General features: G+C 40.7%; 1 protein-coding gene, 1 long non-coding RNA gene and 1 other non-coding gene across 3 annotated transcripts in view; all 3 read right to left on the reverse strand.

Annotated features, from left to right (window-relative positions):
• LOC131245456 (putative germin-like protein 2-1) overlaps nucleotides 1–27,982 on the reverse strand; it is a 62,562-nt gene that overhangs the window by 18,490 nt on the left and 16,090 nt on the right. The gene's annotated exons all lie outside the window — the stretch shown is intronic.
• Nucleotides 3,735–6,031, reverse strand: LOC131245459 (uncharacterized). Its single transcript, XR_009170884.1, has 2 exons — nucleotides 5,777–6,031; nucleotides 3,735–4,001 (listed from the first exon to the last, which is right to left on the reverse strand). It is a non-coding gene; the product is annotated as an uncharacterized LOC131245459 (long non-coding RNA).
• Nucleotides 9,583–9,689, reverse strand: LOC131247509 (small nucleolar RNA R71). The gene has a single exon (XR_009171797.1). It is a non-coding gene; the product is annotated as a small nucleolar RNA R71 (small nucleolar RNA).

Consider the following 27,982-nt stretch of genomic DNA (forward strand, 5'->3'; position numbering starts at 1 on the left):
AAAACCTGACAATGGGCCAGGCCCATTTTGAAATTTGATTTTGCTTGGCATGAGCCCAGCCCATTAACATACCTAGAGATCAAACTTTATATAAATAATTTTTAATCCTTACCAAAATCTCCAATAAATAATTATTGTTAACTAAGATGATATGATCTCAATTTTAATCTTTACCAAAATCTCTAACATATAATTACAGTTAACCAAAATAGATAAACTCATTAAAAATGTGGCAACGAAAAATATTGTCTAAGTTGTTAACATAGTGGCAACCAAATTATGGCTCTTGGATTTTAAGAATTCATGGATAAGGGTGGTACATCAAGAAGGTACTCATACGCAACACTTGTAAGATCTAAAAATCGTAGAACCGTTAGGAACGGTTCAGTTCCGGTTTCACCCTAGAACCGGACCGAATCAACCCGTGTGCACCCCTAACGCAAGCTGACTACCCATATCAAAGAGGACGCAACAATTACACACCACCGTGTAAACAGAATGCCTGATCCCAGCTGTTTCCAAAGAGAATTTGCAAAAAGCACGCGGGTTTCCAATTCTGACAAGTGGGGCCTTGCTTTCGTAATCAAGTCTGCTGGTCTGTTGTGTCCCCCTGAGGAGGGACCATGTCTGAAAAATCCCCCTGATAGGAAATCTGTTACCTAGCAAATTTTCCTAAACCCATCTGGCTAAGAAGAACATTATTAATACAGGAGACTGAAAAAAGTCATTAGGATCTTCTAATCTAGGAAATTTTGGATCATGTTTAGTCCCCACTTGTTCTACACTTAAAAATAAAAAATTAATATTTAAAATTTTATATTTTTATATAAAGAAAATCGATATAAAGCCAGCGTTTTAAAACCTGAGTCCCTTCTCATGGCTCAGTGGTAGACTAGGGTCATGGGTTTGAGTACCCATGCAGCGTGCCTGTATACATAAAAAATAATAAGTCCCAAAACCTGACAATGGGCCAGGCCCATTTTGAAATTTGATTTTGCTTGGCATGAGCCCAGCCCATTAACATACCTAGAGATCATACTTTATATAAATAATTTTTAATCCATACCAAAATCTCCAATAAATAATTATTGTTAACTAAGATGATATGATCTCAATTTTAATCTTTACCAAAATCTCTAACATATAATTACAGTTAACCAAAATAGATAAACTCATTAAAAATGTAGCAACGAAAAATATTGTCTAAGTTGTTAACATAGTGGCAACCAAATTATGGCTCTTGGATTTTAAGAATTCATGGATAAGGGTGGTACATCAAGAAGGTACTCATACGCAACACTTGTAAGATAAGCCTATTCTACCAACCCTACCGAGCATGATCCTGCGTCAGTAACATAGGGGAGGATGTAAGGTCGAGAACCGTCTTCCTCAAGAGGATAACTATTTCGAATCCACAGAACTTCTTTGGACTCCTCACAGAGACTTCTCGAACCCACGAGGAAATAAAGCAATAAAATAGAAATAAATTCTAATAAATTTGAAAGTTATTGATGAATGAAAAAAATAAATTTCATTCAATCCATAATAATTTAAACTTAAACGTAGAATTAAACTTGATAAAATTTAAATTTGAATCATCTACTCCTTCGAAATCTCTTTTAACACTATTTTCAAATTTGTAATTTAAGGATTTCAAGTGACTACGTAAGGTGAAGATGGTTTTAAACGGTGAATACCATTTCATGCATTGCAGACAGTGCGGCCCACCTGAAGAGCGGATCTACTTCAGATTTGAGACCATGGGTTAGCACCGCGTGCTTAAGACGGTGAAGGAAGTGGATCCCCCGGAAGATCACCCTAGTGGACCCCACCGATCACCTGAATTTGGATTAAAATTTGGGAGTTCCGTCCGCTGACGAAGACGTGTGACGGAATGAAATTTCTAAAGTAGATTTCACTCTACACTTTTACAACGTGTGGCCCACCTAAGACCTATATTGGTCCCATACTTGAGGCCATAGCCGAATACGATCTTGCAAATGCGGTGAACGGAGGGGATTTCCAAGAAACAACACAGTAGACCCCACCCTACGATGTACGAGTGCACAGCCGGAAACTGTCCGCGGCGCACCGAACCATCACACCCGGAAGTCCTTAAATCCCACGAATTCCGCCAGCGGACGGCTCTTAAAACGAAAACCGTCCGCTGAGCTATGAATGGGCCACCAAGATGATCCAACGGGTCGATCAGAGCCGTTCATTTGATGCAGAAGGGTCTGACGACCGTAACCAACCTGATCTCATCGGAAACAGGCTAGGAATCACCCCCAAATCTTCCACAACGTCCAGGCCTGCGTTGTGAGTCTGATTCGCTGGGCCAAACCGTCCTCGGATCGAAAACCTCTTCTCCTGGGACAAATCTTCGAGGGACAATTGATGAAAGACTCGGATTAACAAAAACGTGGGATTGTAGACCCCACTAATGTTGCCGCAACCAATGATACGCAGGAAGATGCGTCCGAACACTCTGGACGATCCGGCAAGTAGTACGACCAAACCCGGGACTAAGATGATGATCCAGACCGTCCAAGCTCTGAGGAAGTAAGGTTCGACCGTCCCAGAAGTCGGATTGGCCAGACTGGACGATTCTCCACGCCAAACGCTGGTCACGCGCAGGTATGTTGGCTGCGCAAAGAAAGGAAAGGAAAGGGGAGAGAGAGAGAGAAGAAGAAGGAACGGCCACCAACCAACTGATCTATTGCAAATTTCGGTCCAGGTTTAAAATCCAAACTCTTTTCCCTTTTGGAAACCTTCTTCCTCTTTTCATGATAATGGACGTAGGGGATAATGGATAAACCTAGATGCAATCTAGTAGAAACCAGAACTCACTACACCAAAATCGTCATTTAAGAATGGTTCTAAACCGTTCCTAAATGCTTCAGGAACGGTTTAAAACCATTCCTAAATGAGGCATCGCAGAAAATTAGGAACAGTTCAGAACCGTTTTGGGTACCGTTTCAGTTTTTCGAAATAGAATTTTAGGAACAGTTTTAAACCATTCTGGTGCCAACGGTCATATTTTGGGAAAAAAATTTTAAAAACGGTTTTGAATGCTTATTAATGTTACCAACGGTCAGATTTTAAGACTGAATTTTAAGAACAATTTTAAACCCCTGTTATTCATTGTACGAGAGAGAGAGTGGGGTATGTAATCTACTTGTATTATATGCCAGATAATTACACAAATAGAAGAAAAAGACCATAGAATGATTCACACACAATAATCTTTTCTTCTTTTCAAGTACACATTTCAATTTCAATTCCAATTTCCAATTTCAATACAACATTTCATTTCCAAGCTTCTATAATCCAACAATTCCTTGCTCTTTTCTAGAATGATTATTGCATTCAGATATGACATCTGCTACAAATCCTCCTTTTCAATGTCTTCTCGTCCCTCCCTCACAACCCGATCGATCTTTTCCACCAGCTTGGCCTGCACATCCTGATGCTTCACCAGGTTCGCCATGATCCACTACAGTGATGTGGACGTTGTGTTCGTATGAGAGGGCTGCTGCTGTTATTGTGGTTGGAAGTATTGGTGCTGCTGCTGTTACTGTGGCTGGAAGTATTGGTGCTGCTGCTACTGCTGTTGGGCTTGAATCAGCTACCTGAAGAGCTGGAGAAGGCCTAGAGAATGTTGTTGCTGCTGTTGGGCTTGAATCAGCTGCCTGAAGGGACCGGCCTGTCCCTCGAATTTAATGATCATAAGATTGAGATAGTCCAAGATACATATAGAGATGAACTACAAAAGAATCGGGTATAGGGTATACTAATATACAGTGTACAGACAGTTTTCTAATCCCATTCATCGTATTATTGCAGGATAAAAGTAAATCATTGAACTCACGAATTAAACAGATCGAGCTGGGATTTCGATTCAGGTCAGATGAGGTTGATTGTGAAGGAGACATGGATAAGTATCAGCTTCCCCACCAAGACCGGGCATCGCAACTTCATCCTCAGATTTCCAGTACGTGCTGCAATGCAAAACATAGATTCAATCCTCACAATACAAACAGTCAATATTCAATCCTTGCAGCACAAACAGTCGAATGTGAATTCTAAAAGATCAAGGATGATTTCCTCTACCTGTTGACAAATGACTACTCCGCATTAGTACATTGCAGGTTTCACTCATGTGCTGTACACTCCCCATGCATGCATCCATGTGCCAGTGTGGCACATGCATGAAGCATCCAATCCACCCATCAGGTGGACCACACTGTAGATGAGCTGGACCAAAAATCGGGCCAGTCCACACACGGGGTGGGCCATTCTACGAAACAAATGATCAGCAGAACCAAATTCTTGAAAGGGTTGCGAGAATGGGGCATTTGGATGGGGCGGATATTGCAATTGCCAGGTATTGCAATGCCTAGATAGTTTAACTGTTGGCAATTATAATTTCTGTTTAAGCAACTTCCTGTAATAGGCATCTGATTCCCAGAAATTATAATGCCTGTGTTTGGTTGGCTCACAAGTTGGGAATCGTGTGGTGTACTGTTTATGTATTAAAACGACAATGGAACAAAAAACAAAAATACCCCTTAATTCAACTTAGTAAAATCAAAGATGCCAGCAGCCATATCACAGATAAATATTGGAACAGCTTATGAGTATCACATCGTGATTGCTTTTATCAGTATCACGGATAAAGCAGTATCACATCTTGATATTATCACAGTTGAACTTCAGAATGCATGGAGTTGGTAGATTGCATCCAAGTATCTGATGTCAGATACTTGCATGCCCCGAGCAAAAACTAGGTTGGCTGATTGAGTTCAGGAAGACTTGCATATTTTTCCATCAATATGAAAAGGATACAATACATTTTTTTCCATCAATCCATCCGTTTATATAAAATCACACCTTGTTACGATTCAACATTAGAACAAGGATTGATCCAGTGGACTAACACCAATGACTAATTTCGTTTTTACTATAAAGACCAATAAAATGAAGATGTATGGTCAAGCTATCCCACCTGATTATCATTGTGGCCCACATGGCTAGCAGAGCTGCCTGATTTCCTGGCCATTTGGGACACATGAACTGGTGTTGTACATGAACTACCATAAGTACAAAAACAAAAAGGTATCAAATTCAAATTCAGTGAAATCATGAAAGTAGAAGTTTCAGTTGTCTAGACCATTGATCTATTAAAGGGATAATCACATGGAATCACTCTAATGAGGATTTTCATGGCATCGCATCACACTATAAGAAAGAAACACAGTTGAGCCTCGAGTGCCTTTTTTGCAAATCGAAAAGAAGGATTACCTGAAATCATGAAAGTTAAAGTTTCAGTTGTCAGCCACTCTGACTTACCATCTGACTTTGATGAAAATCTAGCAGGACCCACCAAAATCAAGTTTTTAATATGTTCAGGATGCTACAGACAGAGAACAACAACATCAATAGCAAGATCAATGGCATTGGAAAATTCTCAACCGCGTGGGAGAAAAGATTACATTGAGAGCATACTTTACAACAACATATCCTTCAAGCTTTGATTGTCAAGCCAAATGCAGGAACACATACACACTTAAAAACTAGAACTAAAAACAAAACTGTACATACTAGAGAAACAAATTTATAAGGAATAAGAAATCTCTCATATAATTCAATGATTTACATTAGCAACTACAGGCCTGTAAAAATAAAAGTAATAATAAATTATGAATGTAAAATTTATGTAAAAACACAGGGTGGTAGGAAAATAAAATCACACATTAGAAGGAAATCTCCTTACCCTAAATAAAGATTCAAGCTTATTCTTCACCAGGTAGTACTCCTAATTCACTTGCTGAAGGCATCTCATACATTTGCAACAAAGCTTCTTGTTCATATTTAAATAAAGATAAACACCCACAGAGGAATCCTACACATTCAGGAGAACTGGATCTGTTTCCTTGCTGCTACCATAACATAGAATTCTAATTAATTACAGTACATACTAGAATAATTTCAACATTATTCCTTATGTGAAAGGAGCATCACCTTGGCAAATGTTGAGGGTCAAATACTGCATATCAGACCCCAATTATTACTCGAATTTATAAGTATGATACTGTTTAATGGCTCGTCTAATCGTATTTGTGATGCAGGTTGTATTTACGAGCTTGCATCGAAATAAGGTGCTAAAAGTATGGAGTTAACACTCAAAATTTACCAAGGGCAAGGGACAGCCTCTAGGGGACAAAGATCGAAGGAATTACACGCCAGGGGTCCAAGAAAATTGAGAAACTGAAGCTCAAGCGGCCTGAAAGTCAGCCAAAATGCAAGATCACTGGGTTTCCATCATCTGTTTGGCTTAAAACTTTATACATGGCTCGAGGACCAAAAACTAACCGTACATGTCAAATTTTAGCCATTGGATCCTTCTAAAAGTGGCCCAACGGACAGATCAACCCATAAATCAGTGATTTGGGGCCCTCCTGGTATCTGGAAATGTGTTAATTTTGGACTCAACGCCTTAAATGAGGGGAAAAAATGGATGGACAGCACAGATTTCTCTCGAACAGCACGATGAACCCATATGTACATTGCATGTACATAGGGTACATGTGCACGAGAAGTGCACCGGACGGAGAGTCCGGTCAAACAACGGACTGACCCGAAGTCCGTTTTCAAAGAAACAGCGCCCGACGCTCCCCAGAATGCTGATCCTGACCATACACTCGAATTCCATGGTCCATATTACCAAGCTCTAGGTGGCAAAATTCCAAGGAACAGTACGGATGGGTTCCTTGCAGTTCAAACGGACGATGAACGGTGGACTGAACCGGCTTGTGGGCCACACCAAAATCAAATTAAAACTGTCCCTTCCCAAACGGTTCTTCGTCCTGAATCCAATGGACGGCTTGGATTTCTCAAAGCAACAGTGAAGTAGGCCCCACCATCGTCACAGCGTCAATGACGCTACTCTGTTTCGCGTCCGGAAGAACCGGACGTTCCGAATCGTCCTGGCCCACTGGCGATGATCAGATGTCTGATCTTAACCACCCATCATACAGAGGGGCTCACTTTAGCCAAGCCCATGTTGTCTTTATGCACTCATACATGCGCAGGTACTGGTTTTAATGATCACAAACGGACTGTTTTACAACTGTTGCAGCTGATCTCTTCCATGGGTCACGCTGAATCTGATCCAAAGCCGACCATCTTCGGTCGAAATTTTGAGAAGAATCTGGTGAACGGAGTGGATCTCCTGTTTGAATTTAAGAATGGGCCCCACCGGAACTTCAGCGTAAGAATTCGATTCCTGCTACGAATCGGACTGCGAAGAAAGAGCGGTTCCAGCTCCAGCAGCGTGCGTGAGGAGCTTGGGCTCTCTCCGAACGGACGTTCTCTTGGCTTATAAAAGAAAGAAAAAGAGAAAAGAGAAGGGACCGTGGGGAAGAAGATCATGCTCGGCTTAGACGATTGCAAGGGAGAGAGAGAGAAGATAGAGAGTTTGTTTTTCTTGTTCTGATTATTTTATTTTAATTTGTTTGATTTATTTTTAAGAGAATCGGCCATTTATGTGTCGCTAAACCTCTTAGCTAGGGCTAAGAGGTGAAGCTTGTAGCCAGATGGGAGATTCTATTTTGTGCCTTTAATTTAAAATTCATAAACTGAATTTGATTTTAGTTGATTATTAAAGGAATATTTTTCTTAGTCTTTAATGGTCTGTTGTGACTGAATTACAATGGGTTTGTAATGGCTTTGAGTATTTCTTTCCCCTTTTTATGTTTATGAAGTCAGGAAGCCCTGTTGTTCATCATTGTTCCATGGGCATGGTAGGATGACAGTACCCTTCCTGATCTTCATACATTGTTGGTTGGTTGGTAATTAGTTTAATTCTATTGTTTACTTTGTCTCCTGGGCATGGTTTGGTGATGGAATCCATTCTAATTCATATACCTTTTATCTCTTGAAAACTATATTAAAGGAAGTCTAATTGATTTCCATGATTTTTGAAGCAGGCATAAGATCTCCCTAATCTATACAAGTGGATCCTCTGAATCCCTAGTTTCCTTCCTTTGAATTGTTTCAGTTTTAGATAATTATTCCACAATTATTCATCAATTTACATTGGATTTAGATTACATATTTTGCTAGTTCTATATCTAGTTAGTTTCAGATCACGTACAAGTTTCAGTCCCTGTGGATTCGACCTCGGTCTTACCGAGTTTATTACTACATCACAACCCTATACTTGGGGAGTGAACAAGTTTTTGGCGCTATTGCCGGGGACTGACGGTTACGTTTTTTTGAAATTAATTAGTTTTAGATTTAGGTTAGGATTAGGATTTTACTAACTTTTGGTTAAAGGTTTTTATTTTATTTTATTTTTAGAAACTATTATTTTATTTTTAGAAACTAACTTGTTTCCATGTTTTGTAGGATCCTGACATAAGTTCCTAAATTGGTAATTCCTTCCTAATTTCTCTACTTTTTCCACTTTTAAAATTAGGGTTTAAATTTTAGAAATCTTCTAATTCTAGTATTTTCCTATTTGTAGGAAATAGTTTATTTTTAGAAATTTTCCTCTTTTGTTTTTAGAAACTAGGTTAGTTATTTTCCTTTTTAGAAATTAACTTTTTATTTTTATTTTTGGTTACTTTCTAATTGTAGAATTTTAGTTTAGAAACTAACCTTTCTTTTTTATAGGCCTTTAAGATAGAAATTTCTAATTCGGTAAGCTCCTTCCCTACTTTCTATGTTTCAGTTCTCTTTTAGTAATTTACTTTCTAGTTTAGGACTTTCCTAATTTATTTTAGAAATTTTCACTTTCTTTTAGGAATTCCTTCTTTTAGAAATCAGTTTACTGCTATCTTTCTTTTAAAGGATTGTTCTTCTTTTTTTAGAATCTAACTTATTTTGTTTTATTTTGCAGGTTTTTAACATAGGGACTCCAATTTGGTAATTTCTTTCCAACTCTCTCTTTCTTTGTAGATTTTCTTTCCCTTTCTTCTGCTTGGGTTTTGAATTTAATTGAGGGCTGTGAGTGTTTCATGCCCAAGTGGGCCCGTGACAACACTCGACGTCTCTTGACTGAAGGAGGATTAGTTGAGGGGTTGACTATCCATCGCAGGACTAGACACCACTCGAAATCCCCTGAGTTAATTGAAGTTATGGCTGAAGACCAACCTCCTCTACTTCCACCCAGGGTGGAGGATACCCAAGATGAGAATGAGGTGCATCAAGCACCCCCGCCTCGTACTTTACAAGATTATCTACAACCGGCGGGAGTGAGTACGCCCTCATGCATGATTTTTCCTGAAAACACAAGAAAAATAGACATCAAGCCAGGAGTTATCCAACTCCTTCCCAAATTCCATGGACTTGAATCAGAAAGTCCATATTTACATTTGAAAGAGTTCGATGAGATTATAACTACATTATATTTTCCTAATGTATCTGAGGATACAATCAGGCTGAAACTCTTTCCTTTTTCCTTAAAAGAGAAGGCTAAGACGTGGTTACATTCACTGCGTCCTAAATCCATTGGCACATGCAACGACATGCAGAGGGAATTCATAAAAAAAATTCTTCCCACATCATAAAACGATTACCCTTAGAAAAGCAATTATGAACTTTGCCCAAAAGGAAGATGAAACATTCTTCCAATGTTGGGAAAGGTTCAAAGATTTGGTCAGTTCATGCCCACAACACGGATTTGAAACGTGGCGCATTACAAATTTTTTCTATGATGGACTGACATCTTCCATGCGCCAAATGGTCGAGACAATGTGTAATGGAGAATTCATTAATAAAAATATTGACGAGGTATGGGATTACCTCGATAGTCTTGCTGAAAAAACACAATCATGGGACTATTACCCAAAGTCGAGCACCACGTCTAGGCCGACTCAATTAAAAGAGAAAGGTGGATTATATCTCTTGAAAGAAGAGGATGATCTCAAGTGTAAAGTGACTACACTCATAAGGAAAGTTGAGGCCATGGAAGGAAAGAAGGATAAGGTTAATGAAATTGTTTGCGGCATCTGTGATTGCAACATTCATACAACTGAAAATTGTCCTACAATACCCGCCTTTCGAGGAGTGTTGAATGAACAAGCTAATGCCGTAAACAACTATCAAAGACCTTTTACTGGACCTAACTCCAATACGTACAATCCTGGTTGGAAAAATCATCCAAACTTTAGTTGGAGGAATGGACAAACGGCTACCCCTCAAGGTTTCTTCAATCAAAATCCAAATCAAGTGAAATCTCAAGAGGAACCGGTTCAAAATTCTATACAAGAGCTGGCTCAGGCAATGCGGGGAATTACAGATTTTATGCAAAAGATAGATTCTCGTATGACGGTTATAGAAAAGGGGATGCTTCCTACACAACCTCTCCCCAATCCTAAACCGCAGTACGAGATTAATGATCCCAGCTCTTCAAATCAGATGGGGCACGCTAAAACCATCACCACTCTTAGGAGTGGAAAGATCATTGATAAAACTCTTCCGGTTAGGCCCGAAAAGCCTCAAGAACCAGAAGAGGACAACAATGATGGATCCAGTGATGCCCCACAAAAATTAGAACCGGAACTTCTAGAGAAGCCAGTTGCTCCGTTCCCCTAACGGTTGGTTTCACCAAAACCTCTTTTTAACTCTCAGGATATCCTAGAGGTGTTGAAACAAGTGAAAGTCAACATTCCTCTACTTGATGTCGTAAAACAGATACCTTCATATGCCAAATTCCTGAAAGACTTATGCACGACCAAACGACGGCAGAGTATTCAAAAGAAGATCTTCTTGACCGAGAAAGTGAGTGACATCCTAAAGCAAGACATGCCACAGAAATTCAAGGATCCCGGTAGCCCAACCATATCATGTGTAATCGGGGACCATCGAATTAATCATGCACTTCTTGACTTAGGAGCGAGCGTCAATCTGATTCCCTACGCGGTATACAAACAGTTAGGTTTGGGTGAATTAAAACCCACTCTAACCACACTACAACTTGCTGATCACTCTGTTCGTGTACCAAGAGGGATAATTGAGGATGTGTTGGTCCAAGTTGATAGATTTTACTACCCTGTAGATTTTATCATCCTGGACACTGACCCATCAATAACATAAGCACTCAGATCCCCGTCATTCTTGGCCGCCCATTCCTTGCCACTTCCAATGCAATTATCAATTGCAAGAATGGTGTCATGACTATGTCTTCTGGGAATATGATATTGGAGTCAAACATCTTTTTCAATAACGGCAGAAACTTAGAGGAGGATGATGATTTCCACGACATTAACATGATTGACTCTTTAGTGGAAGATACGACACCTCTAACCTTATCCTCTAACTCTCTAGAGATGTGTCTGACCCACTCCCATGATTTTGATGATGACATGATTAGGGAGACGTGTGCCTAGCTTGATACTGCACCGGTACTTGAAGTTAACCGGTGGAGGCCACAATTTGAAGAATTGCCACAAACCGATTTAATGCCTCTACCGTCAAACCTCAAGCCGCCGAAGCTTGACCTAAAACCTTTGCCCTCTGATTTGAAATATGCCTATTTAGGTCAAGATGAGACATACCCGGTGGTGATCTCTACCCACCTGAAGAAAGAACAGGAGAGTATGCTCATATCTACTCTCATTGAGCATAAAGGAGCCCTGGGATGGACGATAGCGGACCTCAAGGGAATCGATTCCTCGATTTGTACTCACCGCATATATCTTGAGGATAATGCAAAAACCGCTCGGCAACCACAATGTAGACTAAATCCAAACATGAAGGAAGTGGTTAAGGCCGAGGTTCTTAAACTATTAGACGTGGGTATCATATACCCTATATCTGATAGTCAATGGGTGAGTCCAACTCAAGTGGTCCCTAAGAAGTCCGGAATCACCATCGTAGCCAATGCCAATAATGAACTCGTGCCAACTAGAGTCACTACTGGTTGGAGAATGTGCATTGACTACAGGAAGTTGAATACCGTCACGAGGAAAGACCACTTTCCTTTACCATTCATTGATCAGATCCTGGAAAGGTTAGCTGGTCATTCCTATTACAGTTTCCTTGACAGGTATTCGGGCTACAACCAGATAGAGATAGCCCTTGAAGACCAGGAAAAGACCACATTCACATGTCCCTACGGCACCTTTGCCTACCGAAGGATGCCATTTGGACTATGTAATGCCCCTGCCACCTTTCAGCGATGTATGCTGAGTATCTTTTCTGATATGGTGGGGCAATATCTAGAGGTCTTCATGGATGATTTCTCTGTTTACGGTCCATCTTTTAGCAAGTGCTTGGAAAGTCTTAAATGTGTGCTGAAAAGATGTGAAGAAAAGAACTTGGTACTTAATTGGGAGAAGTGTCATTTCATGGTTCAGAAGGGAATTGTCCTTGGGCATATCATCTCGTCCAAGGGAATCAAGTTAGATAAGGCAAAAATCGATCTTATCTCTAACCTACCTCCACCCAAGAACATCAGAGACGTGCGATCCTTCTTAGGACACGCAGGATTTTACAGGCAATTCATAAAGGACTTTAGTCTCCTCTCTCGTCCTTTATGTAATCTTCTTCAAAAGGATGCTCCGCACGAGTGGACTGAGCAATGCCAAGAAGCTTTCACCAAGCTTAAAGGCACGTTAACCACTGCACCTATCATGCAGCCACCCGACTGGAGCCTTCCTTTTGAGCTTATATGCGACGCTTCTGATTATGCTCTTGGAGCGGTTCTAGGCCAGAGAAAGGATAAGAGACCCTACGTCATCCATTACGCAAGTAGGACTTTAAATCCGGCCCAAGTGAACTACTCAACTACGGAAAAAGAACTCTTAGCCGTAGTGTTCGCCTTGGACAAATTTAGGTCCTACCTGATCGGATCCAAGATTATTATCTATACAGATCATGCAGCACTGAAGTATCTTCTTTCTAAGAGTAATTCTAAGCCTCGCCTGATACGATGGATCCTTCTACTTCAAGAATTAGATTTGAAAATTAAAGATAAAAAGGGAGTAGAAAACGTTGTGGCCGATCACCTTTCTCGCATTCATACCTCTGATTCCCTTGAGACGACCCATATCAACGATATGTTCCCTGATGAACAACTGTTCAGAGTCTCCCATTCACCTTGGTTTGCTGATATTGCTAATTATTTTGCTACACGTGCCATACCGACACAGTGGACTGCGCAAGATAAGAAGAAATTCTTCACCGAGGTGCGTAACTTTTTCTGGGATGATCCTTATTTATTTAAATATTGCCCAAACCAAATCCTAATGAGATGTGTACCAGACGATGAGCATCAGAGCGTCATCTCCTTCTGTCACACACAGGCCTGTGGTGGTCACTTTTCTGCTAAAAAGACCACGGCCAAGATTCTGCAGTGTGACTTTTACTGGCCCACTATGTGTTGAGGGTCAAATATTACATATTAGACCCCAGTTATTGCTTGGATCTACAAGCATAATTCCGTTTAAGGGCTGATTTAATCATGTTTGTGATACAGGGCGTATCTACGAGTCTGGACTGGAAAAGGGTACTAAAAGCATGGATTTAACGTTCTGATGACATCAAAGCATGGGATGCACTCCAGAGAACCAAGACTGAAGAATTTACATGCCAGGGATTCGAGAAAATCAAGTCATTCAAGTTAAAGAGGCCCGAAATTGGTGAAGAATGCAAGATCACATAGTTCTCGCTATCTGATTGGCTCAAAACTTCATACATAACCTGAGGGCTATAAATTAACCGTACATATCAAATTTTAGCCCTCAGATCATTGTAGAAGTGGCCCAACGGACATATCAGCCCACACATCAACAATTTAAGGCCCACCTGATGTTTGGATCTGCTTCAAGTTTGGGGTCAACGCTTAAAATGAGATGGGTAAGCAGATGGTCGGTGTGGATTTTGTAGAAACATCAAGGGATGTACTTTATGTAGCGGGCGTGCACACATAGCAGTCTCACCTACGGCACACCCGACCATACCACGGTCAAAAAACGGGCGCTGACCGAGCTCTCCCTCTCCCTCTCCAATTCGAATAGCTTCCAGCGCGCGAACAGAGCCCGCGGGTGGGTACAGTGGGCCACCATCTTGATTCGGCGGTCCAATCTGGACCATCCATAAGAATTCTACGGCCCATATCACCAAGACCTAGGTGGGGTTTTTCTTGAAAAAAACGTGGATCAGATTTTAACAGTCCAAACGCAGGATGGACGGTAGGGAGAAAAATTCGGTGGGCCACACCGAAATTAGCCCAACCAGTCCTAACCGGTTTTTCGAGGGGAGATTAATGGACGGCGTAGATTTCTCTTCTGACACCGATAATGGGCCCCACCGAGAGTCCAGCGGCAATCCGTCCGCAGGCCCTGTTCACCGCGCGGCCGCTGCTGACCTGTTTTGGGACTCTTATATGCCCATGGTGATGATCGGACGGCCGATTTGGTCCGTCCATCGTGTAGGCCACTCGAAAACGTCCCAAGGGATGTTATTTGTTCGAAGAGAATCATAGGAGCATGGGCGTTGGGAGGATCCGGTTCTGCTGCGAAAACAGACTTCTGCGCCGACCTATCTGCGGAGGTTCCTGATCGCCTACGGCAGCAAGGAGGCTCCCGTTCGCACACAGATACGGACGGATGCTTGGGCTGCTTATAAGAAAGGAAGAAAAAGAGTTTGGAGAGGGACAGCAGCGGCTGGTTTTCTTTTGCTAAGGCTGCTAGAGTGAAACAGCTAGGGAGTTTTTGAGGAGGTGGACGTGGCTGGCATCAACGGCTGGGAGTTGGATTGAAGCTGGGCTTTTCGTGGAAGCAGTGGCTCGATTTTGGGACTGCTGGATGTGGGAGCTGATCCGGTTTTTCTTTCTTCTTCCTTTTCTTCTTCTTCTTCTTCTTCTTCTTCTTTCTTTTAATTAGAATTTAGCCCATATCATGTGTGGCTGAACCTCTTAGCTAGGGCTAAGAGGTGAAGCCTGTAGCGAGATGGGAGAGTCTATTCCATGCAAGTAGATTAAATTTCTGAACTTAATTTGATTTAGTTGATTATTATAAGGAATATTTTTATTAGTCTTTAATGGTCTGTTGTGACAGAAATTACAATGGGTTTGCAATGGCTTTGAATATTTCTTTCCTCTTTTTATATTTATGAAGTCAGGAAGCCCTGTTGTTCATCATTGTCCCATGGGCATGGTAGGATGACAGTACCTTCCTGATCTTCATACATTGTTGATTGGTTGGAAATTAGTTTAATTCTATTGTTTACTTTGTCTCCTGGGCATGGTTTGGTGATGGAATCCATTCTAATTCATATACCTTTCATCTCTTGAAAACCAAATCAAGTAAGTTCGGTTTGAATTCTGTAATCCTTGATGCAGGCATAAGATCTCCCTGAATACTGTCAGTTATTTTTAAGGGTTTGTTGTGACTGAAATTACAATGGATCTGCGATGATTTTGAGTATTTCTTTCTCCTTTTGATGTTCATGACGTCAAGAAGCCCTGTTGTTCACCATAGTCTCCTGGGCATGGTCGGATGGCGGAATCCTTCCTAACTTTCATGCATTATTGATTGGTTGGTAATTAGTCTAATTCTGTTGTTTGCTCTGTCTCCTGGGCATGGTTTGATGATGGAATCCATTCTAATTCATATACCTTTCATCTCTTGAAAACCAGATCAAGTAAGTTCAGTTAAATGTCCATGATTCTTGATGCAGGCATAAGATCTCCCTGATCTCTATAAGTGGATCCTCTGAATCCCTAGTTTCCATTCTCTGAATTGTTTAAAGTTTTAGATAATTATTCCACAATTATTCCTTAAATTCTATTTGGTTTAGATTACATCTTAGTCTAGTTCTAGTTCTACTTGGTTTCAGATAACGTACAGGTATTAGTCCCTGTGGATTCGACCTCGGTCTTACCGAGTTTATTACTACATCACCAAGTTTAAGGGCACGTTAACCACTGCACCTATCATGCAGCCACCCGACTGGAGCCTTCCTTTTGAGCTTATGTGCGACGCTTCTGATTATGCTCTTGGAGCGGTCTTAGGCCAGAGAAAAGATAAGCGGCCCTACGTCATTCATTACGCAAGTAGAACTTTAAATTCTGCCCAGGTAAACTACTCGACTACGGAAAAGGAACTCTTAGCTGTAGTGTTCGCCTTGGACAAATTTAGGTCCTACTTGATTGGATCTAAAATCATTATCTACACAGATCATGCGGCACTTAAGTATCTTCTTTCTAAGAATGATTCTAAGCCCCGTTTGATACGATAGATCCTTCTACTCCAAGAATTTGATTTAGAAATTAAAGATAAAAAGGGAGTAGAGAACGTAGTGGCCGATCACCTTTCTCGCCTTAATACCTCTGATTCCCTTGAGGCGACCCATATCAATGATATGTTCCCTGATGAACAACTGTTCAGAGTCTCCCATTCACCTTGGTTCGCTGATATTGCTAACTATCTTGCTATAGGTGCCATACCGACACAATGGACGGCGCAAGACAAGAAGAAATTCTTCACCGAGGTGCGCAACTTTTTCTGGGATGATCCTTACTTATTTAAATATTACCCAGACCAAATTCTAATGAGATGTGTACCAGACGATGAGCATCAGAGCGTCATCTCCTTCTGTCACTCAGAGGCCTGTGGAGGTCACTTTTCTGCTAAAAAGACCACGGCTAAGATTCTGCAGTGTGGCTTTTACTGGCCCACTATGTTTAGGGACACTCATGAGTTTTGCAAAGCTTGTGAGCGTTGTCAGAAATTGGGAGCATTGTCCCGTCGAAATATGATGCCTTTGAATCCCATTTTTATCATTGAAGCATTTGATTGCTGGGGCATCGATTTCATGGGACCATTCCCCCAATCGTTTGGAAATCTGTATATTTTGCTCGCCGTGGATTATGTCACTAAATGGGTCGAAGCGATTCCGTGTCGAAAGAATGACCATCGCACGGTCATTAAATTCCTAAAAGAAAACATCCTTTCTCGATTCGGAACGCCTCGAGCCATCATTAGTGATGGGGGCTCACACTTCTGTAATAAACCATTTGAGAGCTTAATGAAGAAATACGGTATCTCTCATAAGGTGAGCACCCCATACCATCCTCAGACAAGTGGACAAGCTGAGATTTCCAATAGGGAGATCAAACACATTTTGGAGAAAACGGTTAACCCAGATCGTAAGGATTGGTCAATCCGATTAACCGATGCCTTATGGGCATACCGTACTGCATTTAAAACTCCTATTGGAATGTCTCCCTTTAGACTTGTCTATGGGAAGGCTTGTCACTTGCCTGTGGAGCTGGAACATAAAGCGTACTGGGCGATCAAAAATCTTAATTTCAATCTGGACAATGCTGGCTCGCTACGCAAAATTCAATTGAATGAACTTGAAGAAATCCGGAATGATGCGTACGATAATTTGAGAATTTACAAGGACAAGATGAAAGCATTTCATGACCAACACATTTTGCGAAAATCATTTACGCCTGGTCAGAAGGTCCTTTTGTACAATTCTCGATTACATCTCTTCCCGGGTAAGCTTCGATCTCGTTGGACCGGCCCTTACATTGTTGTTACCGTTTTTCCTCATGGGGCCGTTGAGATAAGAGATCCCGACAATGGCAAGGAGTTTAAAGTCAATGGACATCGATTGAAACCATTTGTCGAGAAATTTGATTCAGAGGACATGTCCATGCCTCTGACTGATCCTGTTTACCAGGATTAATCTCCTAGTCTGATGGAGGTATAGGTAAGTTTCCTGTTTTCTTAGGACTAGGGTAGTTACTTTATTTGTCTGGCTGAAGACGGTAAACTTAGCGCTCCTAGGACGCAACCCAAATTTTCATTCCATTTCACTTTTCTCATTCATTAGTTCAATGTTTGTGGGTAACATTACTGCAAACCCTCACGAGACTACAACTCGTCCACTAGGGGTAACCTAGGGGTTTAAAGGCTTGTTGCATACGCTAAATGCAATCGAGAGCACCTACGAAAGTGATATAGGTAGGATTTTGTCTTTACTTTTGTTGGTTTCTCTCTTGTACTGACCCCCTTTTACGTAAATAGCTATGGAAAGCCTCTTGATTCTTTCAGGTATTATCTTCCCATCACTTCTCATTTACTTATTGTCCCATGTGCATTGCATGTTTATTTCTTTTACATTGAGGACAATGTAGATTTTTGGCTGGGGGTGGGAGATTAGGAAACCTAATTAGTATTTTCTTAGTCTTGAGCAGAAATTGTGAAAATTTTTAAATTTTTCTAGAATTTCATATGAATTCGAAGCGATTTTGACGGCCATCTTGCACTTAGAATTTCAAGATGCGTGATGTTGGTACTTTATGACTCTTGGATTCAGTTATCTATCAAATTTCATAGCTAAGTTTGAATCGTTAATCCATTACTAGAAATTGTAAACAGTGATTAAGACATGAATTCGCAGGACACATCTCGCGTGCCTATTAAGGTTTCAGTTTGATATTGAAAGATTAACTTGGAATCACTAAACATGAAAGGAACCAACTTGGAAAATTGAATGGATTGGACGAACAGTCTTTACCATAGGTTTGCTCCCTATAGGTGTAGATTTAATTCCCCATGAATGATATGTGAAAAAGTTGGGTGTACAGTCTTTACCTTAGGTTTGCTCACTATAGGTGAGGATCTGATCCCCCTTCTTGGCGTTACTTCTAATGAAAAAATCAAAAAATTAAAAGAATAAAAAGATAATGTGTAAGCTAAGTTGAGTTATCGTGAATCCTCTTGGTTGTTACCAATGATATCCTTAAATATCAAGGTGAATCTTAATGTTGACTAGTCGAGATTGGACTATACATCCATGGAATTCAATATTTAGAATTATTCTAATTAATGAACTAATATTTTGAACTTGATTATGAAGTTTACCGTGAGCTTGATTTCAGGAAAAAGTAATGCCAACATTCATGAATCTTAGAATTCGAGTATCTGAACTATTTTTCATAAATCTCTTGAGTTTGTAGAAATTATCCTGTAATTCTCAATTTATTTTTCGCATACTTTGCTCGGGACTAGCAAAATGCTGGTTGGGGGTTGTGTTGAGGGTCAAATATTGCATATTAGACCCCAGTTATTACTTGGATCTACAAGCATAATTCCGTTTAAGGGCTGATTTAATCATGTTTGTGATACAGGGCGTATCTACGAGTCTGGACTGGAAAAGGGTACTAAAAGCATGGATTTAACGTTCTGATGACATCAAAGCATGGGATGCACTCCAGAGAACTAAGACTGAAGAATTTACATGCCAGGGATCCGAGAAAATCAAGTCATTCACGTTAAAGAGGCTCGAAATTGGTGAAGAATGCAAGATCACATAGTTCTCGCTATCTGATTGGCTCAAAACTTCATACATAGCCTGAGGGCTATAAATTAACCGTACATATCAAATTTTAGCCCTTAGATCATTGTAGAAGTGGCCCAACGGACATATCAGCCCACACATCAACAATTTAAGGCCCACCTGATGTTTGGATCTGCTTCAAGTTTGGGGTCAACGCTTAAAATGAGATGGGTAAGCAGATGGTCGGTGTGGATTTTGTAGAAACATCAAGGGATGTACTTTATGTAGCGGGCGTGCACACATAGCAGTCTCACCTACGGCACACCCGACCATACCACGGTCAAAAAACGGGCGCTAACCGAGCTCTCCCTCTCCCTCTCCAATTCGAATAGCTTCCAGCGCGCGAACAGAGCCCGCGGGTGGGTACAGTGGGCCACCATCTTGATTTGGCGGTCCAATCTGGACCATCCATAAGAATTCTACGGCCCATATCACCAAGACCTAGGTGGGGTTTTTCTTGAAAAAAATGTGGATCAGATTTTAACAGTCCAAACGCAGGATGGACGGTAGGGAGAAAAATTCGGTGGACCACACCAAAAGCAGCCCAAAACTGACCAGTCCTAACCGGTTTTTCGAGGGGAGATTAATGGACGGCGTAGATTTCTCTTCTGACACCGATAATGGGCCCCACCGAGAGTCCAGCGGCGATCCGTCCGCAGGCCCTGTTCACCGCGCGGCCGCTGCTGACCTGTTTTGGGACTCTTATATGCCCATGGTGATGATCGGACGGCCGATTTGGTCCGTCCATCGTGTAGGCCACTCGAAAACGTCCCAAGGGATGTTATTTGTTCGAAGAGAATCATAGGAGCATGGGCGTTGGGAGGATCCGGTTCTGCTGCGAAAACAGACTTCTGCGCCGACCTATCTGCGGAGGTTCCTGATCGCCTACGGCAGCAAGGAGGCTCCCGTTCGCACACAGATACGGACGGATGCTTGGGCTGCTTATAAGAAAGGAAGAAAAAGAGTTTGGAGAGGGACAGCAGCGGCTGGTTTTCTTTTGCTAAGGCTGCTCGGAAGAAAAGAAGGAGGAGGTGGACGTGGCTGGCATCAAAGGCTGGGAGTTGGATTGAAGCTGGGCTTTTCGTGGAAGCAGTGGCTCGATTTTGGGACTGCTGGATGTGGGAGCTGATCCGGTTTTTCTTTCTTCTTCCTTTTCTTCTTCTTCTTCTTCTTCTTCTTCTTTCTTTTAATTAGAATTTAGCCCATATCATGTGTGGCTGAACCTCTTAGCTAGGGCTAAGAGGTGAAGCCTGTAGCGAGATGGGAGAGTCTATTCCATGCAAGTAGATTAAATTTCTGAACTTAATTTGATTTAGTTGATTATTATAAGGAATATTTTTATTAGTCTTTAATGGTCTGTTGTGACAGAAATTACAATGGGTTTGCAATGGCTTTGAATATTTCTTTCCTCTTTTTATATTTATGAAGTCAGGAAGCCCTGTTGTTCATCATTGTCCCATGGGCATGGTAGGATGACAGTACCTTCCTGATCTTCATACATTGTTGATTGGTTGGAAATTAGTTTAATTCTATTGTTTACTTTGTCTCCTGGGCATGGTTTGGTGATGGAATCCATTCTAATTCATATACCTTTCATCTCTTGAAAACCAAATCAAGTAAGTTCAGTTTGAATTCCATAATGTTGATTAAAAGGAATACTTTTAAAAGGAATACTTTCAGTTATTTTTAAGGGTTTGTTGTGACTGAAATTACAATGGATCTGCGATGATTTTGAGTATTTCTTTCTCCTTTTGATGTTCATGACGTCAAGAAGCCCTGTTGTTCACCATAGTCTCCTGGGCATGGTCGGATGGCGGAATCCTTCCTAACTTTCATGCATTATTGATTGGTTGGTAATTAGTCTAATTCTGTTGTTTGCTCTGTCTCCTGGGCATGGTTTGATGATGGAATCCATTCTAATTCATATACCTTTCATCTCTTGAAAACCAGATCAAGTAAGTTCAGTTAAATGTCCATGATTCTTGATGCAGGCATAAGATCTCCCTGATCTCTATAAGTGGATCCTCTGAATCCCTAGTTTCCATTCTCTGAATTGTTTAAAGTTTTAGATAATTATTCCACAATTATTCCTTAAATTCTATTTGGTTTAGATTACATCTTAGTCTAGTTCTAGTTCTACTTGGTTTCAGATAACGTACAGGTATCAGTCCCTGTGGATTCGACCTCGGTCTTACCGAGTTTATTACTACATCACAACCCTATACTTGGGGAGTGAACATTATGTTTAGGGACACTCATGAGTTTTGCAAAGCTTGTGAGCGTTGTCAGAAATTGGGAGCATTGTCCCGTCGAAATATGATGCCTTTGAATCCCATCCTTATCATTGAAGCATTTGATTGCTGGGGCATCGATTTCATGGGACCATTCCCCCAATCGTTTGGAAATCTGTATATTTTGCTCGCCGTGGATTATGTCACTAAATAGGTCGAAGCGACTCCGTGTCGAACTAATGATCATCGCACGGTCATTAAATTTCTAGAAGAAAACATCCTTTCTCGATTTGGAACGCCTCAAGCCATCATTAGTGATGGGGGCTCACACTTTTGCAATAAACCATTTGAGAGCTTAATGAAGAAATACGGTATCTCTCACAAGGTGAGCACCCCGTACCACCCACAGACAAGTGGGCAAGCTGAGATTTCTAATAGGAAAATTAAACACATTTTGGAGAAAACGGTTAACCCTGATCATAAGGATTGGTCAATCCGTTTGACCGATGCCTTATGGGCATACCGTACTACATTTAAAACCCCTATTGGAATGTCTCCTTTAGACTTGTCTATGGGAAAGCTTGTCACTTGCCTGTGGAGCTGGAACATAAAGCGTACTGGGCGATCAAAAATCTTAATTTCAATCTGGATAACGCTGGCTCGCTACGCAAACTTCAATTGAATGAACTGGAGGAAATCCAGAATGATGCGTACGATAATTCGAGAATTTACAAGGACAAGATGAAAGCATTTCATGACCAACACATTTTGCAAAAATCATTCACGCCTGGTCAGAAGGTCTTTTTGTACAATTCTCGATTACATCTCTTTCCGGGTAAGTTTCGATCTCGTTGGACCGGCCTTTACATTGTTGTTACTGTTTTTCCTCATGGGGCCGTTGACATTAGAGATCCCGACAATGGCAAGGAGTTTAAAGTCAATGGACATCAATTGAAACCATTTGTCGAGAAATTTGATTCAGAGGACATGTCCATACCTCTGACTGATCTTGTTTACCAGGATTGATCTCCTAGTCTGATGGAGGTATAGGTATGTTTATCGCTTTCATAGGACTAGAGTTGTTGCTTTATTTGTCTGGCTGAAGACGGTAAACTTAGCGCTCCTGGGAAGCAACCCAGCTCGTCATTTCATTTTTTATCATTAGTTAGTTCAATGTTTGTGGGTAACATTACTGCAAACCCTCACGAGACTACAACTCGTCCACTAGGGGCAACCTAGGGGTTTAAAGGCTTGTTGCATACGCTAAATGCAATCGAGAGCACCTACGAAAGTGGTATAGGTAGGATTTTATTTTTGTTATTTTTATGTTGCTTTCTCTCTTGTGCTGACCGACGCCCATGCTGCGATCTCTTGGAAAGTGTCTCTCGACTCATCATCCAGGTACTATCTTCCCATCACTTCATATTTACTTTTCGTTGTCCCAAGTGCATTGCATGCTCATATTTTTTACATTGAGGACAATGTAGATTTTAGGTTGGGGGTGGGAGATTAGGTGACCTACTCAGCATTTTCTTGGTCTTGAACAAAAATTGTGAAAATTTTAATTTTAAAATTTTTCTGGAACTTCTTGTGAATGCGAAGTGATTTTGATGGCCGTCTTAAATTTGGACTTACAAGATACATGATGTTGGTAATTTTTGTCTCTTGGATTTAGTTGTCTAATAAATTTCACAGTTGAGAGTGACTTATCAATCCATGATTAGAAGTTTTAAACATTGACTGAATCATAATTTTACATGTCATATCTCGCTTAGACATTGAGGTTTCAGTTCAATATTGAAGGACTAACTTGGTAATCTCAAAACATGAAAGGAACGAACTTGGGAAATTGAATGCATTGGGCAAACAGTCTTTACCATAGGTTTGCTCCCTATAGGTGAGGATTCGATCCCCCATAGATGATAGTTGAAATAAGAGCGGGTGTGAAGTTTTTACCATAGGTTTGCTCCCTATAAGTGAGGATTTGATTCCCCTTCTTGGCATTAGTTTAATTTAAAAAAAAATAAAATAAAAAATAAAAAATAAAATAAAAAATGATGAAAAAATGATGTGGGAGGCAAGTTTTGGTTATCATGAATTCTCTTATTGGTTACCAATGATATCCTTAAATAGAGAAGTGAATTTTAATATTGATAATTCGAGATTAGAATATGCATCCATAGAATTCAATGTTTAGAATTGTTCTAATTGATGAACTAATACTTTGAACTTAATTATGAAGTTTACCATGTGCTTGAGTCTAGGAGAGAATTATACCTAACAATTCATGGATCTTAGATTTGTCGTATCTGACTCGTTTCTCAAAATATCACTCGGTTTCACAAGAATTGTCTCGTAATTCTCAACTTATTTTTTCGCATACTTTGCTTGGGACTAGCAAAATGCTGGTTGAGGGTTGTGTTGAGGGTTAAATACTGCATATCAGACCCCAATTATTACTCGAATTTACAAGTATGATACTGTTTAATGGCTCGTCTAATCGTATTTGTGATGCAGGTTGTATTTACGAGCTTGCATCGAAATAAGGTGCTAAAAGTATGGAGTTAACACTCAGAATTTACCAAGGGCAAGGGATGGACTCCAGGGGACAAAGATCAAAGGAATTACACGCCAGGGGTCCGAGAAAATTGAGAAACTGAAGCTCAAGCGGCCTGAAAGTCAGCCAAAATGCAAGATCACTGGGTTTCCATCATCTGTTTGGCTTGAAACTTTATACATGGCTCGAGGACCAAAAACTAACCGTACATGTCAACTTTCAGCCATTGGATCCTTCTAAAAGTGGCCCAACGGACAGATCAGCCCATAAATCAGTGATTTGGGGCCCGCCTGGTATCTGGAAATGCGTTAATTTTGGACTCAACTCCTTAAATGAGGCGAAAAAATGAATGGGCGGCACAGATTTCTCTCGAACAGCACGATGAACCCATATGTACATTGCATGTACATAGGGTACATGTGCACGAGAAGTGCACCGGACGGAGAGTTCGGTCAAACAACGGACTGACCCGAAGTCCGTTTTCAAAGAAGCAGCGCCCGACGCTGTTTCGACGGATGATCGCTGTGGGCCCCACTCGGTCCCCAGAATGCTGATCCTGACCATACACTCGAATTCCATGGTCCATATTACCAAGCCCTAGGTGGCAAAATTCCAAGGAACAGTACGGATTGGTTCCTGGCAGTTCAAACGGACGATGGACGATGGACTGAACCGGCTTGTGGGCCACACAAAAATCAAATTGAAACTGTCTCTTCCCGAACGGTTCTTCGTCCTGAATCCAATGGACGGCTTGGATTTCTCAAAACAACAGTGAAGTGGGCCCCACCATCGTCACAGCATCAATGACGCTACTCTGTTTCGCGTCCGGAAGAACCGGACGTTCCGAATCGTCCTGGCCCATTGGCGATGATCAGATGTCAGATCTTAACCGCCCATCATACAGAGGGGCTCGCTTTAGCCAAGCCCATGTTGTCTTTATGCACTCATACATGCGCAGGTACTGGTTTTAATGATCACAAACGGACTGTCTTACAACTGTTGCAGCTGATCTCTTCCATGGGTCACGCTGATTCTGATCCAAAGCCGACCATCTCCGGTCAAAATTTCGAGGAGAATTTGGTGAACGGAGTGGATCTCCAATTTGAATTCAAGAATGGGCCCCACCGGAACTTCAGCGTAAGAATTCGATTCCTGCTACGAATCGGACTGCGAAGAAAGAGCGGTTCCAGCTCCAGCAGCGTGCGTGAGGAGCTTGGGCTCTCTCCGAACGGACGTTCTCTTGGCTTATAAAAGAAAGAAAAAGAGAAAAGAGAAGGGACCGTGGGGAAGAAGATCATGCTCGGCTTGGACGATTGCAAGGGAGAGAGAGAGAAGATAGAGAGTTTGTTTTTCTTATTCTGATTATTTTATTTTTCTTTATTTGATTTATTTTTAAGAGAATCAGCCATTTATGTGTGGCTAAACCTCTTAGTTAGGGCTAAGAGGTGAAGCCTGTAGCAAGATGGGAGATTATATTTTATGCCTTTAATTTAAAATTCATAAACTGAATTTGATTTTAGTTGATTATTAAAGGAATATTTTTCTTAGTCTTTAATGGTCTGTTGTGACTGAAATTACAATGGGTTTGCAATGGCTTTGAGTATTTCTTTCCCCTTTTTATGTTTATGAAGTCAGGAAGCCCTGTTGTTCATCATTGTTCTATGGGCATAGTAGGCTGACAGTACCCTTCCTGATCTTCATACATTGTTGGTTGGTTGGTAATTATTTTAATTCTGTTGTTTACTTTGTCTCCTGGGCATGGTTTGGTGATGGAATCCATTCTAATTCATATACCTTTCATCTCTTGAAAACTATATCAAAGGAAGTCTAGTTGATTTCCATGATTTTTGAAGCAGGCATAAGATCTCCCTGATCTTTACAAGTGGATCCTCTATATCCCTACTTTCCTTCCTTTGAATTGTTTAAGTTTTAGATAATTATTCCACAATTATTCATCAATTTACATTGGATTTAGATTACATCTTTTGCTAGTTTTATATCTAATTAGTTTCAGATCACGTACAAATTTCAGTTCCTGTGGATTCGACCTCGATCTTACCAAGTTTATTACTACATCACAACCCTATACTTGGGGAGTGAACAACAAATTTTGCACCAGAGGCAGCAACTAGAATACAAGCCCCTGTTGATATGTTAATCGTGTTTGTCCCATCACCTCCCGTTCCAACAATATCAACCACATCAGTCATTCCTTCAACCTTCCTACAACATTTGAACATTGCCCTCACCAATCCCACAATCTGCAAATGTAGAGATCTATAAATCTATAAAGGAGTAATATGCTTATCAATTTCAGTCTATGAATCAAGCTTATGGAGCTTCTCTCTCAATCATGCTTGTGTTCTAATATTCAGAAACATCAAATATTTTACTTTCTCTTATAAAATGTTACATATGACCACTCACTTCTTCGAACAACATGATATTGAACTCTTGAATTGACAAACCTGACAGCATATAATCACCCATGATATTATGCCAAGAGTACAACTTGCATGGCCGCATTCTCTCTACACATTGATGATTCCCAACTGAGGGTCCACCAGTTGATTGTAGATTCTCCAGTTAAAATTTCGGCAGCACTTCCCCATATTCTCCAGATATATGTAAAATTCAATACTAATTAGTTGCCACATGTAATCTATTACACATGGATAGAGGAAACCAATTAGTAAAGAACTACATATCCAGAGAAAATATAGGGAGACACTAATGAAATTTCAACTATATGTAAACTGAAAATGAGAACAACCTAAGTACATGGTATGATACCGAATTGTCCAAAATGAGACAATTTAGGAATCCACAAAGAACAAGCATTTTCATTTAAATGACTGTACTTGTTCAATAAAAATTCCTAAATGGGGGGATGCATTGTTAAACCACTAGGTGGCCTAAATACAAATTAACAACATCTGTTAACAAAGAATCATAAATATAAACATTTAAACAATAAATATCAAAATATATAAGAAAAAAAATGAGATATTGATTTAAATGTAAGTTAAGTAACTTAAGTTAGTGAAAGGTACTTATCGCAACTAGAGATTATGGCTCTTATCAGCTAACTGGTGTCCGAGGTCACTCCTCATGTTTGAAATAGAATCAGCATTGACAGCCTACAAGCATCAGAACACAATAAGGAAAAGCTCTTTATTCTGAGTTAGGATATATTTGAGGTTACCCAACCGGTGTGATTTTTTTTCCATATGCATGGATGGTCAGCATCTCGCACACACGTGTTATTTGTGGAGAGCAAGGCATGAGATAATCCGTATTTCTTGTGATAAATGCGCTGATTATTTATTTGAATCCAATTATTATAAGTAAATTATTACTTCCATATTAACTTTAAGGATGCATTTGGTTGCACCAAATATCATGAGAATTCATGATTAATCAGTTTGAGTTGGTGCAAAATATGGCCCGCATGGGGCCAAGCGGCATTGGGTCAAATGGTCCAGTATGTGCAATCCTCTTTCTGAGGGCGGTCTCGGCATCAGAAGTTTAGGTGATGTCATGCGAGCATACCGCGTCAAACTAGGTTGGCAATTGGTTCAGGGTACGTCCCTGTGGGCTGGTTTTTTCTCAGCAAAATACTTCTACAAGCTGCTACATAACAGAGGTGTGGCTGGCTTCGTTGACTCATCTGTCTGGAAGCCCATTTTTAGAAATCTCCAATTCACTCTACAACATTCCAGGTGGCTGGTAGGACAAGGACACATTAATTTCTGGACCACGAATTGGACTGGGCAAGGATTGCTCCTCGGCGCAGCTGAGAATCCTATCCCCTTGACTTTGCTCAATC

Source organism: Magnolia sinica, chromosome 5, assembly GCF_029962835.1.
Source record: "Magnolia sinica isolate HGM2019 chromosome 5, MsV1, whole genome shotgun sequence".
Taxonomy (NCBI): domain Eukaryota; kingdom Viridiplantae; phylum Streptophyta; class Magnoliopsida; order Magnoliales; family Magnoliaceae; genus Magnolia; species Magnolia sinica.